We start from the raw sequence: 13,509 nt of genomic DNA on the forward strand, positions 1-13,509 counted from the left end.
CCGGGGAATTTCTTTTCTCACTTGTAATGACTTCCTACTGGAAAGGCAGTGGACAGCCAGAGACAGGAGCTGGGGTGGGGTAGATTTGTGGGCAAGCAGAGTTGAAGTTAGCTTTAGCGTAACAAGAAAAGGCTTTGTTTTTTATGTATATGTAATCCAAGAATAAACAATAGACTCTACCAGACCAGGAGAGTAAGAATGGACACCTACCATTGGTTAAAATGAAATATCAGTAAATACCCACGGTGCTCCCCCTGCTGCAGCTTGAAGAGCACTGTGGGGTTCCCCTCGGGGCTCACAGCAGGCTGGGGCCAGGCTGGACGGTTCAGGGCCGGGGTTCCCTGGCTGGCTCTGTGCACGGCTGGGTTGGTGATATCAGCTTGCGGAAGGGATTAATATTCACAGAACGCTTTAGGGGTAAACCCTGCAGGGTAAATAAAATTGGTTACGATGATACTAAACGATTCTGGGGATTGACACGGGGAGGGGTGTTGCTCTTATCTTGATGGTCAGAGCTACAAACAGCAGATTTTTCTTTCCCCATTCGGAAACATTCTGTATTAGGCCAGATTCTTTCTCCCAAAAGAAGAAGCATGAATAATCAAACTGAACTCTGTCCCAGAGGAAAAGTCAAAAGGGAAATAGACGAGGTGACAAGGTTACATACTGCGGATGATACAACAGGGGCAGTAGTTTGAAATCAAGTCGGAAGTCAGTCAGATAAATTTTTAGCCCAGTTGGGTTACAAAGACTGAGAGACGAAAATTCTTTCTAAACACTTGGGTGTGGGATTCGGGGGACAGAAAGGAAAGGAGACAGGATAGAGGGGCAGAATTACAGTTCAGGCAAACAGTATGACGGTCTGGTAGTAAAGACGGAGATTGAGTAAAACAGGTTTTACTGTTGAGCTGCGTTCAGTTCCTACAGGACGTACATAAAAGTGCTGGTCCTTTGAGACTGACGTGGTTAATGATCAGTGTGGTGGGAAATGATATAGTTACTGTACACAAGCACTGGCAAGCTCTTTATATATCCCTATTTCTTTAAAGCAAATTAAGATGAAATATGAAACCCCTGGTCTGATATAAAGCCCCTATTGGATTCTTTGGATACGTATAAGAAACTGCCTGTTTAGCCAGAAGGCTGGTGAAAACACCTACGTCAGACTTTGTTGTGAGACAGGTGGGTTTTTTTAATTTGATCATATGCAGGTGAGTGTTGAAACCGTTCAAATTCCAAGTTGTTTTCATTCGGTATTAGTTTAGTTCTACATATAGCAAACCCCATCCAGGTGCTATCAGATGACCAGTTACTGCTTAATTAACTAGGTGTAAAGTTTTACATATACATTAATGTCAATAGTTTATTACAAGTCGTGTAAAATGGACTCTAGTTTAATAATGGGGAAGAAAGGATTAGGTTGCTCCTGAAACTGATTTGTAGAGCATGTAAAATGACTTTACTGGATTCTGTTCAACTGTAATCAATGACAAAGATGTATGTTGTAGACAAAGTTGCAGAATTAAAAAGAAATCTGCTTTTAATTTATTCTTTTTGTATTAAGAATTTGTATAGTACCTTTACATTTTGCAAAACAGTGTTGTCAACACTTATTAAAGCATTTTCAAAATGAAAAGATCTCAGTTGCCTCTTGGACATTCTGTTTGTTTCTAAGTGATAAACACGCATGCTCCGGGGATCTGTCATTCAGTTGCCTGTGCCCCATCGGGCTCCTTTTTTAAAGTCTGTCTATATAGATGATATTCTCAGTGGCTTACTCCATGATGTAGACAAGCTTGGTTTGTTTAGTAGAGGCTAATTCCCTCTTATTCTAGTTTCCTTTTTTAATTATACAAAGATAATATATTCTTAGTTACGTATTCCTCCTACCACAAAAAGGATTTGAGATGAGAGGTCAGCCTTTGTCAGGATGCTATTTTAGTATTTGTATCACTGCTCATGACAAATAGTTACCTGTGTGCACTATGTGCTAGGCTGGGTACTGTTCCCACAGAACAGTGCCACGTGGAAGAAACACCGAGGGCATCTGGGCTCTGGAGGTCGTCGTCCTTAGTCTCTGTCCCCTGTGGTCCCTGGTTCTGTGTAGGACAAAAAAGGCCAACTGGGGAGACAGGCAGGAAGCTTAGGCTCTTTACTACCACTGATGTTCGTACCACAGCTCAAACTCTTGTCACCCACCCTCTAAATCCTATCACCAAAGCAACAGCCCGCTGGGCCTGCAGGTACAAAAAGCCCACACTGATGGGCAAATCAGTGACTGGCTTACTTTAGTGGAGCTTTTGCTGCAACTACATCCCTGGCCCCCTAACCCACACTGCATCTCTTCACTAGCATGAAACTAGAAATCTGGCAGCCAAGAGCATCCCGGGATGGAAAGCCTTGCTGAAGCATTTGCCACCGGTGTGGGTTAACCCCTGCCAAAAATGGAAACAAGCCATTGAGAACTTGAAGCACATCTGGAAGCAAGCCCACCAGGACAGCATCTTATACTTCCTAACCTTGTCCTCGGCAAAGCAACGAGGGCCTCTGTACCGAGGTGATCAACACTGCCTGCAAACAAATAGGATCTTCTGTTAAGCCTTTTCCACGTAAATATGTTGCCGCTCAGGAAAGAAATCTATCTCCTATTAAGCTCTATCACGTGAAAACAGCTGGCCCACAGGACGCTGGGACATTCCCGTTTCTTTCCCACTCCTTCCTACCTTTCACCACCCATACACACACACACACGCACACATGCACACACGCGCACTCCCCTTACGTTGTGTCAACAAGGCAATTCCAAACAATCATTATTTTGGTTATTAGAGAACACAGTAAATACCTGATTGCTGTAGAAAGCACTAGAAATAGCCAGGCCTCTCCTTCCTTACTCCCAGAATACCAGTTCAAAAAGGCTCAGACATGAAATTCTCTCTAAAAAGAGGAATATCAGAGAACCCCTGATGTGGGCTAGCAAGCAGGCAGGGGCCCACTGTTGAAGCCAGTCATTCACTCCATATTGTGTGATGGGTCCAGGTCCTCAAAACCTTACATTCTCGTGGACTAAACAAACAGCCACACGACCACGGCATAAGGGGAAATGAGGTCACCAGCATTAAACAGATAGAAGGAAGAGAGTAAAATGAGCCCCATGGATAAGAGGTCAGCAAGTGTGTAAATGGGATCTCTCGCTCATCTCTCATTCAAGGAGCTGCCTGGTCAAAGAGATGGCAGAGAAAAGGTGAAAGGACGTGCAGAGGTATAACCTCGCTGCCTTGCACAAAATCACACCCCCAGCATAGTCAGTATCTCTTCAGGTAACAGCTGAAGGACCTGGGCTGCAATTCAGGAGTATAAACAGTGAGCAGGTTAGCTGATAGGGCCCGTGTGTGTGCAATTGCACCAAGATTTTTTTTTAAATCAGAAAACCCCATTTTTCTGTCCATACATTTTTATCCCCACAGAAGAGTAGGTTCCTTTTGTTTTTCACTCATTCACCCATCATCATTCATCAAACCCCCTCCAATCATGCTTCCATTCCTCCCACTCTACCAAAACCACTCTTGTCAAGGTCAAGGATGCCTCCCCACAAGGCCAAATCCGACGGTTAATCCTCTGTTCGCGTGCTATGTGACTTACCAGTAGCAATGGGCACAGCTGGTCCCTGTCGCGTCCTCCATGGAAACACTCTTGTCACTGGAATCCAGGACAGCGCACCCTCCAGGTTTTCCTCCTTATCCCAGTCAGGGCTCCTCCCGCCAATCTCCTTGAGGGTTTCCTTCATCTGCCCGAGGACTGGGCACCAGAGTGCCCCAGAGCTCAGTTCAAGGCCTCCTCTTTACCATCCACAGTCACTTCCTGTAGCTCTCATCTTGTCCATGGTTTTAAGTGTCTTATGCTGAGGACACTTGTGTTTCTCCCTGTACCCTGACCTCAGCTCTAAAACTGGTACAATCCTCCAGCCCACTCAACAGCTCCACGTGGGTGTCTAACGTGCTAACACGTCCAGACTGAATCTCTGACGTTCCCTCCAAACCTGCTCCATTAATGACCTTCCTCAGCTGAGTTAGAGGCAACTCCAATCCTCCAGGGCTCAGGCCAAAACCCTCGGAATCAACCATGATGACTTTCTTTCTCATCTCGTGGTCAACCACATGGATGTGAAATCCCTGCCCTTAGAAGATATATATTCTCCTGGGAGTAGAAGGAGGGGGAAAATGAAAGCAAATTACATGGCAAATTACACATTAGAAGATGTGTCATGAGGACAGTATTGGGTAAGCAAGGTCGGTCAGCGGAAGATCTAGCCCATGACAGGAGCAACCCCTTCTCCCCCAAGTAAGGTAAGAACAGGTGGTGAGTATGGGAAACAGACCTGAAGCTTTGCCTCCATACTCAACCCGGTGTGAGAAAAGACAGGTGAGGCCATCCTCCAGGTGAGACAGGAAAGGAGGGCAGGGTCGGGCTGGAGCAGAGTCACAGGTGAGAACAGGACCGAGAGGAGAGAGGCGGTGGAGAACGCCCTCCAGGCATCACTTGGGGCCCAGGTGACACCCGACGCTCGGCGTGTGAACTCCCTCCAGTGGCACCTGCTAGTGGGCGCGGGAGGGGACAGATGGAACGTGCCAGGCGCAGGCTGTGTAGTTCAGTGTGGCCGGAGGGCAACAGGGCTGGAGAGTAGACTGTCCTGGTGATTAAGTGAGGCGGTGACAATGGGATCTAGATGGACTACACAGAAAAGCAAAGCCAAGAAGGTGACGATGAAGCAGCAGTGAGCAGAAGACTGAGTGGACAGAAGGTCTTGAAGAGACTGAGGAAGAGCAGAGTGGGAATGAAGGAGAGAGGGCATGAGGACAGGACTGCACGGCCGGACAGGAGGTGAGATACCCGTTTCTCCATCCTCTTAGTTCTCCACGCTTGGGGTGAATCCCAGGATCTAGGAGCAAAGGCCACAGGTGCCAGTGGGAAGCCAATCTGAGCTGGGGGTGCCAGAAGAGGACCCGGCCTCATTCCCCCTCGCGCAGGAACTGCAAATCCGGCTGCCTGTTCAATCAGGAGGCCAAGACCATGCCAGTTATTTTAACAGAAAGGGTTGAATATCAAGGGCTGTTAACAGGATACTGAAGAGGTGACAGAGATGATAACCAAGGGAAGCAGCCAGCAGCACCCTTAGGGCTGGGGAACAGAGAAGGGACTTTGAAAACCTAGAAGCTGAAGGAGGCACCCCGCGGAGCTGGGAGTCAAACCTCTGAGGCGTGGACACGGCGCAGCTGGTACCGGTGCCTCGGGACTTGACAGGACCTCACGGAGCCGGGATTCACATGTCTGAAAGGGGCACCAGGCTGACGGCGCTGCAATTTTCGAGGCAAAGCTGGTTCTATGAAAGTGTGGCAATCCTGCAGGCCAGGACCACCTCCTCCAAGAATGAACTGTCACTGCTGGGTTGCGACCCGCAGCTGGGCCACCACCGTCAAGGACAGGAAGCAAACATCGAGGAACAGGCCCCTTCTTCCCTCCTCGGGGTTCCCATCTCCCGTGTGCCCCACCATCGGTAGAACCCAACAAAAAGCCAGTCAGCAAAGGAGAAATGTGGTTTGCAGGGTCTCATCCCGAAGCACGGTGTGGCAGGTGCCACGGGAGAGGCAAACACAATTTTTTATGATTTTGCAAAAAACACGTGTACCCTTTTGGCCCACGTTAGCGTAATGTGAGTTACTGTTCTAGAAGGGACCATGGTAATAACAGGTGGAAGCATATCAAGATACTTTCCCCTGGGACTTCCCTGGTGGCGCAGTGGTTAAGAATCCACCTGCCGATGCAGGGGACACGGGTCCCAGCCCTGGTCCGGGAAGATCCCACATGCCGCAGAGCAACTAAGCCCATGCACCACAACTACTGAGCCTGCGCTCTAGAGCCCACGAGCCACAACTACTGAGCCCGCGTGCACAACTACTGAAGCCCATGTGCCTAGGACCCGTGCTCTGCAACGAAAAGACACCGCAATGAGAAGCCCACACACCACAACGAGGAGTAGCCCCCGCTCGCCACTAGAGAAAGCCCGCGCGCAGCAACAAAGACCCAACGCAGCCAAAAATAAATTTTAAAAATAAGATACTTTCTCCCAAACGAACGCACAATCGTGCATCTTCTCAAACACCTTTCGCATCCGTACAGGTATCCAGGAGTTTATTCCTCTCAAAGTCATTTCTAAGGCTAATGGAGATTTGGCAGTAACACAAGAGAACAAGAGCTAGATGCCTCTGTCCAACGGACAGAATCTCCACCACAGGCGAGACCTCTGTCTGCTCTGAAACCTGGCTGTCTCTGAACTGCCTTTAACGTCCACTTGGTTCATGGCTTTTCTGCAGTTGAAATGACCTGGTGCCGATATGCAGAGCTCATTCCCGCGAACACTGTTACACTAACGTGTATCATAGTAGGACGTGGACGTGGCAGAGTCAGGTCTTGCTCCCGTTGGGGTAGACGGGACCTCAGGGCACCGGGGCACACTTGCTACACGCCTCAATGGTTCTGAAAGCTGAGAAATCTGAGTAACGTGTATATTGCTTAGGGACTGAATTCCGCAGAATATATGGAAACACAACTGCAGGAGCTTACCCAATACTGTCCTCACAGAACGTGAAGCCCAGAGGAAGGCAGCTGTGATGGTTAATTTTATGGGTCAACTTGACTGCGACCCAGGTGCCCAGATGTCTGGTTAAACGTTACTCTGGGTGTATCTCTGAGGGTGTTTGTGGATGAGATGAATTGGTGGACTGAGTAAAAGATTGCTCTCCAGTGTGGATGGGCCTCATCCAATCTGTCGAGGGCCTGAATAGAACAAGAGGTGGGGTAAGGGAGAATCTGCTCTCTCTGCCTGACCGTGCAGCTGGAACGCTGGTCCTCTCCCTCCCTCAAAGTGGGACTTCCCATAGGCTCTCCTGGATCTCCAGCCTTTGGATTCAGACTGGAATTTACAGCACTGGCTCTCCTGTTTGCAGACAGCAGATCATAGGACTTCTCAGCCTCCATAATCAAAGGAATCAATTCCACATATACAATCTCCCTGTAGGTCTGTTTCTCTGGAGAACCCTAATACAGTGGTTCAAGGTTTGAACGATGACGCCCACGATGCCGTTAAAGAACTGACTCCACCATCTTTAGCATGGGTCTCCCACCGTCAAGACTGCAGGATGGCTGCAAAGCACTGAAGCATCATGACCACTTTTCAGGAAAGGAGAGAGAAAGGGCAACATTTTTGTTAACTAAGTCTATTTCTCTTTTTTTTCTTTTTTAGAAAAGCAACAGGTTTCCTGGAAGTCCCACCGAAAAGACTTCTATCCATATTTACTGGTAGAACCTGTCACAAAACCAACTCTAACTTTAAAGGGTCCCAGGAGAGCAAGTAGCTTTTACTGTGCTAACTGCAGCTCTGCACACAGTAGGGCTCTGTTGGTAAAGGAGAGGAGAATGAAAACAGGGTAAGCAGCTGGCAGTGCCCACACCATACATATACGGCCCACAAACTTGCAGACCTAAAGAAGAAAACTACAAACCAAGTCTTAATGAAACAGTAATCTAATAAAACTATAAAGTTTGACAAAAATACAAAAACTCACACGATTTCCTCTTCTCTCAAATCCCACACTCAGGCATGCCACTATGAAAAGATTATGTTATTTAAGATTCACATGATTTGATTTTTATAAAATCTATCTGGCAAAGATAGCTGACAAAGGTTATGCCTGAGCTAGTTACAAGATTATTTCCCCTATGCATAGAAAACCCTGCATAAAAGCAAGCCACAGGGTGGGAGAAGTATTTGTAATATAGATATCTAACACAGGACTCATAGCCAGACTATATAAAGAACTGCAAGTCAGTAAGGAAGAGGCTGGGACGTCAACAGGAAAAAGTGGACAAAAATAAAATCTTGAACAGAAACTTCCCAAAAGATAAAATCCAATGGCCAATTCAGTACGTATGAAAACTGCTCGACTTTACTTGTCCTCAGCGAAATGCAGAGTAAAACCACAAAGTGACACACCATGTTAACCCACCAGAAGAGCTGAAGTGGAAATGACAGAGCACACACCAGGGGAGGCTCGGATGTGGGGCGCCTGGACCCCTCAAATCCTGCATGTGGGATGGTAACCTGGCACACAAGCCCTTTGGAAACCTCTTCAGCGATACCTTCTGAGTACATGCATATCCCGGGCCCCAGAAATTTCTCAGCTTCGTATATACCCCACAGAAATTTATACTCACCAAAAAATGCATGTACAACGTTCATAGAGAAACTGGAAACAACTCATATGTCTATCAAGAGTAGAACTGGAGAGAGCAGTGAGAATGAAAGAACCACACAGACACACAAGGATGAATATCAGAAACTGTAAGTTGAGACAACGAAATAAAATGTAAAAGGAGTCACGTATAACTGACCTCATCTATAAATGGGCAAATTAAAAAACAAGCAAACTCCTTTTTATGGCTGAGTAATATTCCATTGTATCTACATACCACATCCTCTTTTTCCATTTGTCTGTCGGACATTTAGGTTGCTTCCATGACCTGGCTATTGTAAATAGTGCTGCAGTGAACACTGAGGTGCATGTGTCTTTTTGAATTATGGTTTTCTCAGGGTATATGCCCAGGAGTGGGATTGCTGGGTCATATGGTAATTCTATTTTTAGTTTCTTAAGGAACCTCCATACTGTTCTCCATAGTGGCTGTATCAATTTACATTCCCACCAACAGTGCAAGAGGGTTCCCTTTTCTCCACACCCTCTCCAGCGTTGTTTGTAGATTTTCTGATGATGCCCATTCTAGCTGGTGTGAGGTGATACCTCATTGTAGTTTTGATTTGCATTTCTCTAATAATTAGTGATGTTGAGCAGCTTTTCATGTGCTTCTTGGCCATCTGTATGTCCTCTTTGGAGAAATGTCTATTTAGGTCTTCTGCCCACTTTTTGCTTGGGTTGTTTTTTTGATATTGAGCTGCATGAGCTGCTTGTATATATTTTGGAGATTAATCCTTTGTCAGTTGCTTCGTTTGCAAATATTTTCTCCCACTCTGAGGGTTGTCTTTGCGTCTTGTTTACGGTTTCCTTTGCTGTGCAAAAGCTTTTAAGTTTCATTAGGCCCCATTTGCTTACTTTTGTTTTTATTTCCATTACTCTAGGAGGTGGATCAAAGAAGATCTTGCTGTGATTTATGTCAAAGAGTGTTCTTCCTATGTTTTCCTCTAGGAGTTTTATAGTGTCCAGTCTTACATTTAGGTCTCTAATACATTTTGAGTTTATTTTTGTGCACGGTGTTAGGGAATGTTCTAATTTCATTCTTTTACATGTAGCTGTCCAGTTTTCCCAGCACCACTTACTGAAGAGACTGTCTTTTCTCCATTGTAGATTCTTGCCTCTTGTCATAGATTAGTTGACCACAGGTGCATAGGTTTATCTCTGGGCTTTCTATCCTGTTCCATTGATCTTTGTAGAGACGTGGATGGACCTAGAAACTGTCATACAGAGTGAAGTCAGTCAGAAAGAGAAAAACAAATATTGTATATTAATGCATATATGTGGAACCTATAAAAATGGTACAGATGAACCAGTTTGCGGGGCAGAAATTGAGACACAGATGTAGAGAACAAACGTATGGACACCAAGGGGGGAAAGTGGCGGGGCCGGGCGGGGTGGTGGTGGTGGGATGAATTGGGAGATTGGGATTGACATGTATACACTAATATGTATAAAATAGATAACGAATAAGAACCTGCTGTATAAAAAACAAGTAAAATAAAATTCAAAAAGAAAACAAAACAAGCAAACTAACTCATTCAGGGAATGACTACTAATGGGTACCAGGTTTCTCTTTGGGGTGATGAAAATGTCCTGATGAAAATCAGGACCATGGCTCTGACTAGAATGAGGTGTGAAGAGATTTCTGGGGCATTATTAACATTACCTTTCCTGACTTGGATGCTACTTTGGGAGATGTTCACTTTGAAAAAAGTTATGATATGGTACTCTCCTGATTTATGCACTTTTCTGTATATGTTACATTTCAATAAAAAAAATTTACAATAAAGGAAATGTAATCTAGCCCTGAGTCTTGGGAAATAATCTTCAAAGGGCTAAACAAACCCTCAACGGGTAACTGATTAATAATACCTGACTCCTGGTATCTCTGCCCCAATCCTAACTCATGCTTTTAAACAACCTCTTATTTATTTTACAATATCTTATTTATTCTTGCTGTACATGATGTACAGCCAGCCCAAGGTTGTACCTATCTTTACTGCCAAATTTCTTACAGAAGGATTATATGAGGCTTGTCCTGGTGCTTCTTCTATGGACAAGTCTCCCCATTTGAAACCTAAGAATTATTACTTCAAAAGTATTTAACATTTGAAGTACTCGAGGTTTTATCATCTGCTAAATTTCACATTAACCTTGAAAGCTAAGTGTTCTCTCTCTTTGTATTAAAACAATAAAAATGTAGAGTCCTGTTGCCCTGACTTTATCCACCAGGTCATTTCATTCCATAACTCTGATAACTCCTTTTAATCTGTGGTTTTCAAACTGCTGGTCACAACATAATAACGAGCTGTGAGCCACTTTAGAGGGTCACAACCAGCATGTTTTTTTTTTAAAATAAGAAACACAACAGAAAACATAAGAACGTACCGCACATGGTATGGTCAGTGCTTCTGTTACATATGCATATACGCAAGGAATACTGGGTCTCCACACACTTGTTATTATTGTCTGTGAGTTGTGGTCAAAACGTTTCAAAGCTACAACTTTAATCCTCCCACTTCACAGGATGGCAGAATCTCGAAACCAGGCTCCGACGACAACACTCATGGTTTATGTCTCCTAAGCCTCGGGGGAAGGGCAGTTGGAGAGCAAAGGCAATTTGGTTTTGGCAAGTTGTAAAATCTGGGCATGCAGAGGGCAAGGAGAGCCGTCTACGCCAGTGACTGGACTGTGGTGGCAGGAAGCTCGGTGACTGCATCTGTGATCACCAACGACGCTCAGAAAGCAGCTCAAACCTTCTTAGCTGCCCTCCGTGGTCAAAGTAATGTGTTCACCTTGAATGCTGTGAGAAGGCTGACAATTATTTCAAAGCTGGTGCTTGAGGACAAAGAGGAGATACTAAACAAAAGGAAGTGGCCTAGTTAAACAGAGTAACCATTACCATCAACACAAGGATTAGTCTGGACAAGCTGTGTAAGAGTCTGTGGAAAAATAAGTAAATAACCAATGCTTTCATAATAAACTGTTTTGGTAAATGTAAAAAACGTTTTTTTAAATGAGCGTGGTTCCAGAATCTTGAATGGGCTCGGCTCACACCACAGCTGCCGCCACCCACACTGCATTCCCCTAGTTGGTCCACATCACCAGAACTTATTTTTAAATTTCAAAAGATTTTAAGGTTACTGTTAACCATTCCAGGAATACTGCGTAGTTATAACTCAGCCAATCCAACTGCAGAGTCTGTGATGAAAACCAGTTGCCGTGATGGTGTTCCCACAGCGACCCTCCGGGGACTGGAGCTGGCTCCTGACTCTCGACAGCTGGCAACTCTTACATACACCTGCCATGAGAAAGTGCTTTCACTTCAAGCCTCCCAATGTGACTCCATACCATGAATTTCTATGGGATAGACATTCTTCCAGGGGCTCCAGGGGCTCCACGCACGAGGGCGGGGAGGAGGGAGGCATGACCCACCAAGTTAAGCTCTTTGAGATATTTGCACAGAGGAAACGGCCGCAGCTCAACCTGAGCTCTCCTTTCACTGAATCTGCCCCACTTAGCTCTACTACCCTTCTAGGTCCAGAAGCACTAAAGGGGGCTATTGCAGGGCTGCAAAGGAGCCAGTGATAGGAATCCCCCAAGTTCAAAGCTACCAAACACTTTCTTTCATATAAAAAGACAATTGTATTGCTATAGTATTTACTGGTGTCAAATCCCGGGAGAATCTAAAGGGCTAGACTGGGTCAGATCATCACCAGAAGGAAAAACTTAACATTAAGAAGTCGCACCGCTATCAACCCTATTTTCTATTCCTCCAAGTTCTTCCTGAGAGTTCAGAGTCACAGCGCACCCTAAATGCTGCTGCTAGTGGCAGCTGCCTTCCTTACTCTGGTCTCTAGGGCCTCCTCCTCCTTCCTACAGGATCAGGACCATCCCTTCTCTCTCCCCGCTGTGTGTCAATTGTCTTTGGCCTCAGCCTTCTTTTCCTACTTTCCCCCAAAGGCTAGAATCACAGCCATGACCTCCAGACTGCCGCAGCCCTGTGCTGCAGTGCTGAAAAATACTGCTCAGTCTTTGTAGTTGGCAAGAACACTCCTAAGAAAAGCAGTATTTACTTCTGAGAGAAAACCAGTGTTTCACTAAATATGAATCCAGAAAGACACGACTCCTTTGGAAAGGAGTCTGAGCAGGTGGGAGATAGAAAGGGAAAAATATACTTAGTTCAGGATTGTGACAGATTTTAAAAGACAGGCCTTTATTGTTTTAGAAATAGCTAAAAAATAGAAATATGCAGCATCTGGTGAACTAAAATTTTCATGATTTGGAGACTGCAAGAGGTCATTTTTTAACACACCCCCATGACATCTGCAATCCTCTGAAGACCTTTCACTTCAGTGAAATGGAAGATTTTTCCACAAGATCTACGTCTTTCAACCTAAGCCCAAAATGACCGACATTCACAGCACTGCAGAATACAGTACAACTCTTTTTTCCAACCACCTATCCACACTGATCAGTTTTAGAAGATACTGGTGTCACATGATGCAGTCTCTTCTTTGTGGTGGAATATTAACTAACAGCAAATGGGAAGACAACACAAAATTAGCTGACTATCATGCTGACTGGGAATTAAAAAAGAAGTGACCTGGGGGAGTGTTCGTTCAACAATATTTATAAACAAGTCCTATACAACAAGACTACATAAGAGAAGTCTAGACTGCTGTCATATCTTTTGAAAGTCTGTCTCTTATTTGCTCTAGTAAGCTCTCTTCGGTTGTAATTTAATAAGAAACCGTTTCTAAAGTAGGCAAGGAACGCTGATTCAATTTAGGACAGCAGGCCTCAGCCACCATCGCACACATGACCAGTGGACACGATCAGCCAGGCACAGCCACAGTCCCCACAAGTGGCCAGAACTGGCTTTCGAGGCTTCCCAAGAGGGGCCAGAAGAAGTGACTGTGAGCCCACATGCACCCGTGTAGCTGACTCCAGCCCCACCACATTCTCGATCCTTCTAAACTCAGAACTGGCTCAAAGTGTGAGCAGCTATAGAGCCTGGACACAGTAAATGCTTAACAGATGCTCCTACTAGCACTGCCGACACTGCTAGCACGCTGCTGCCACCACCACTGTTCTCGTCACGTGAGCCCACAATGACCCTGACAGCAGGTTGGGGAAAGCTACTTTGTCTTCACTCTAACAACAAGGACACAACTGTTATTCACTGAGCTCTTACTTGCCAGGC

This window comes from Lipotes vexillifer, unplaced genomic scaffold, assembly GCF_000442215.2.
Source record: "Lipotes vexillifer unplaced genomic scaffold, Lipotes_vexillifer_v1.1 scaffold534, whole genome shotgun sequence".
Lineage (NCBI taxonomy): Eukaryota > Metazoa > Chordata > Mammalia > Artiodactyla > Lipotidae > Lipotes > Lipotes vexillifer.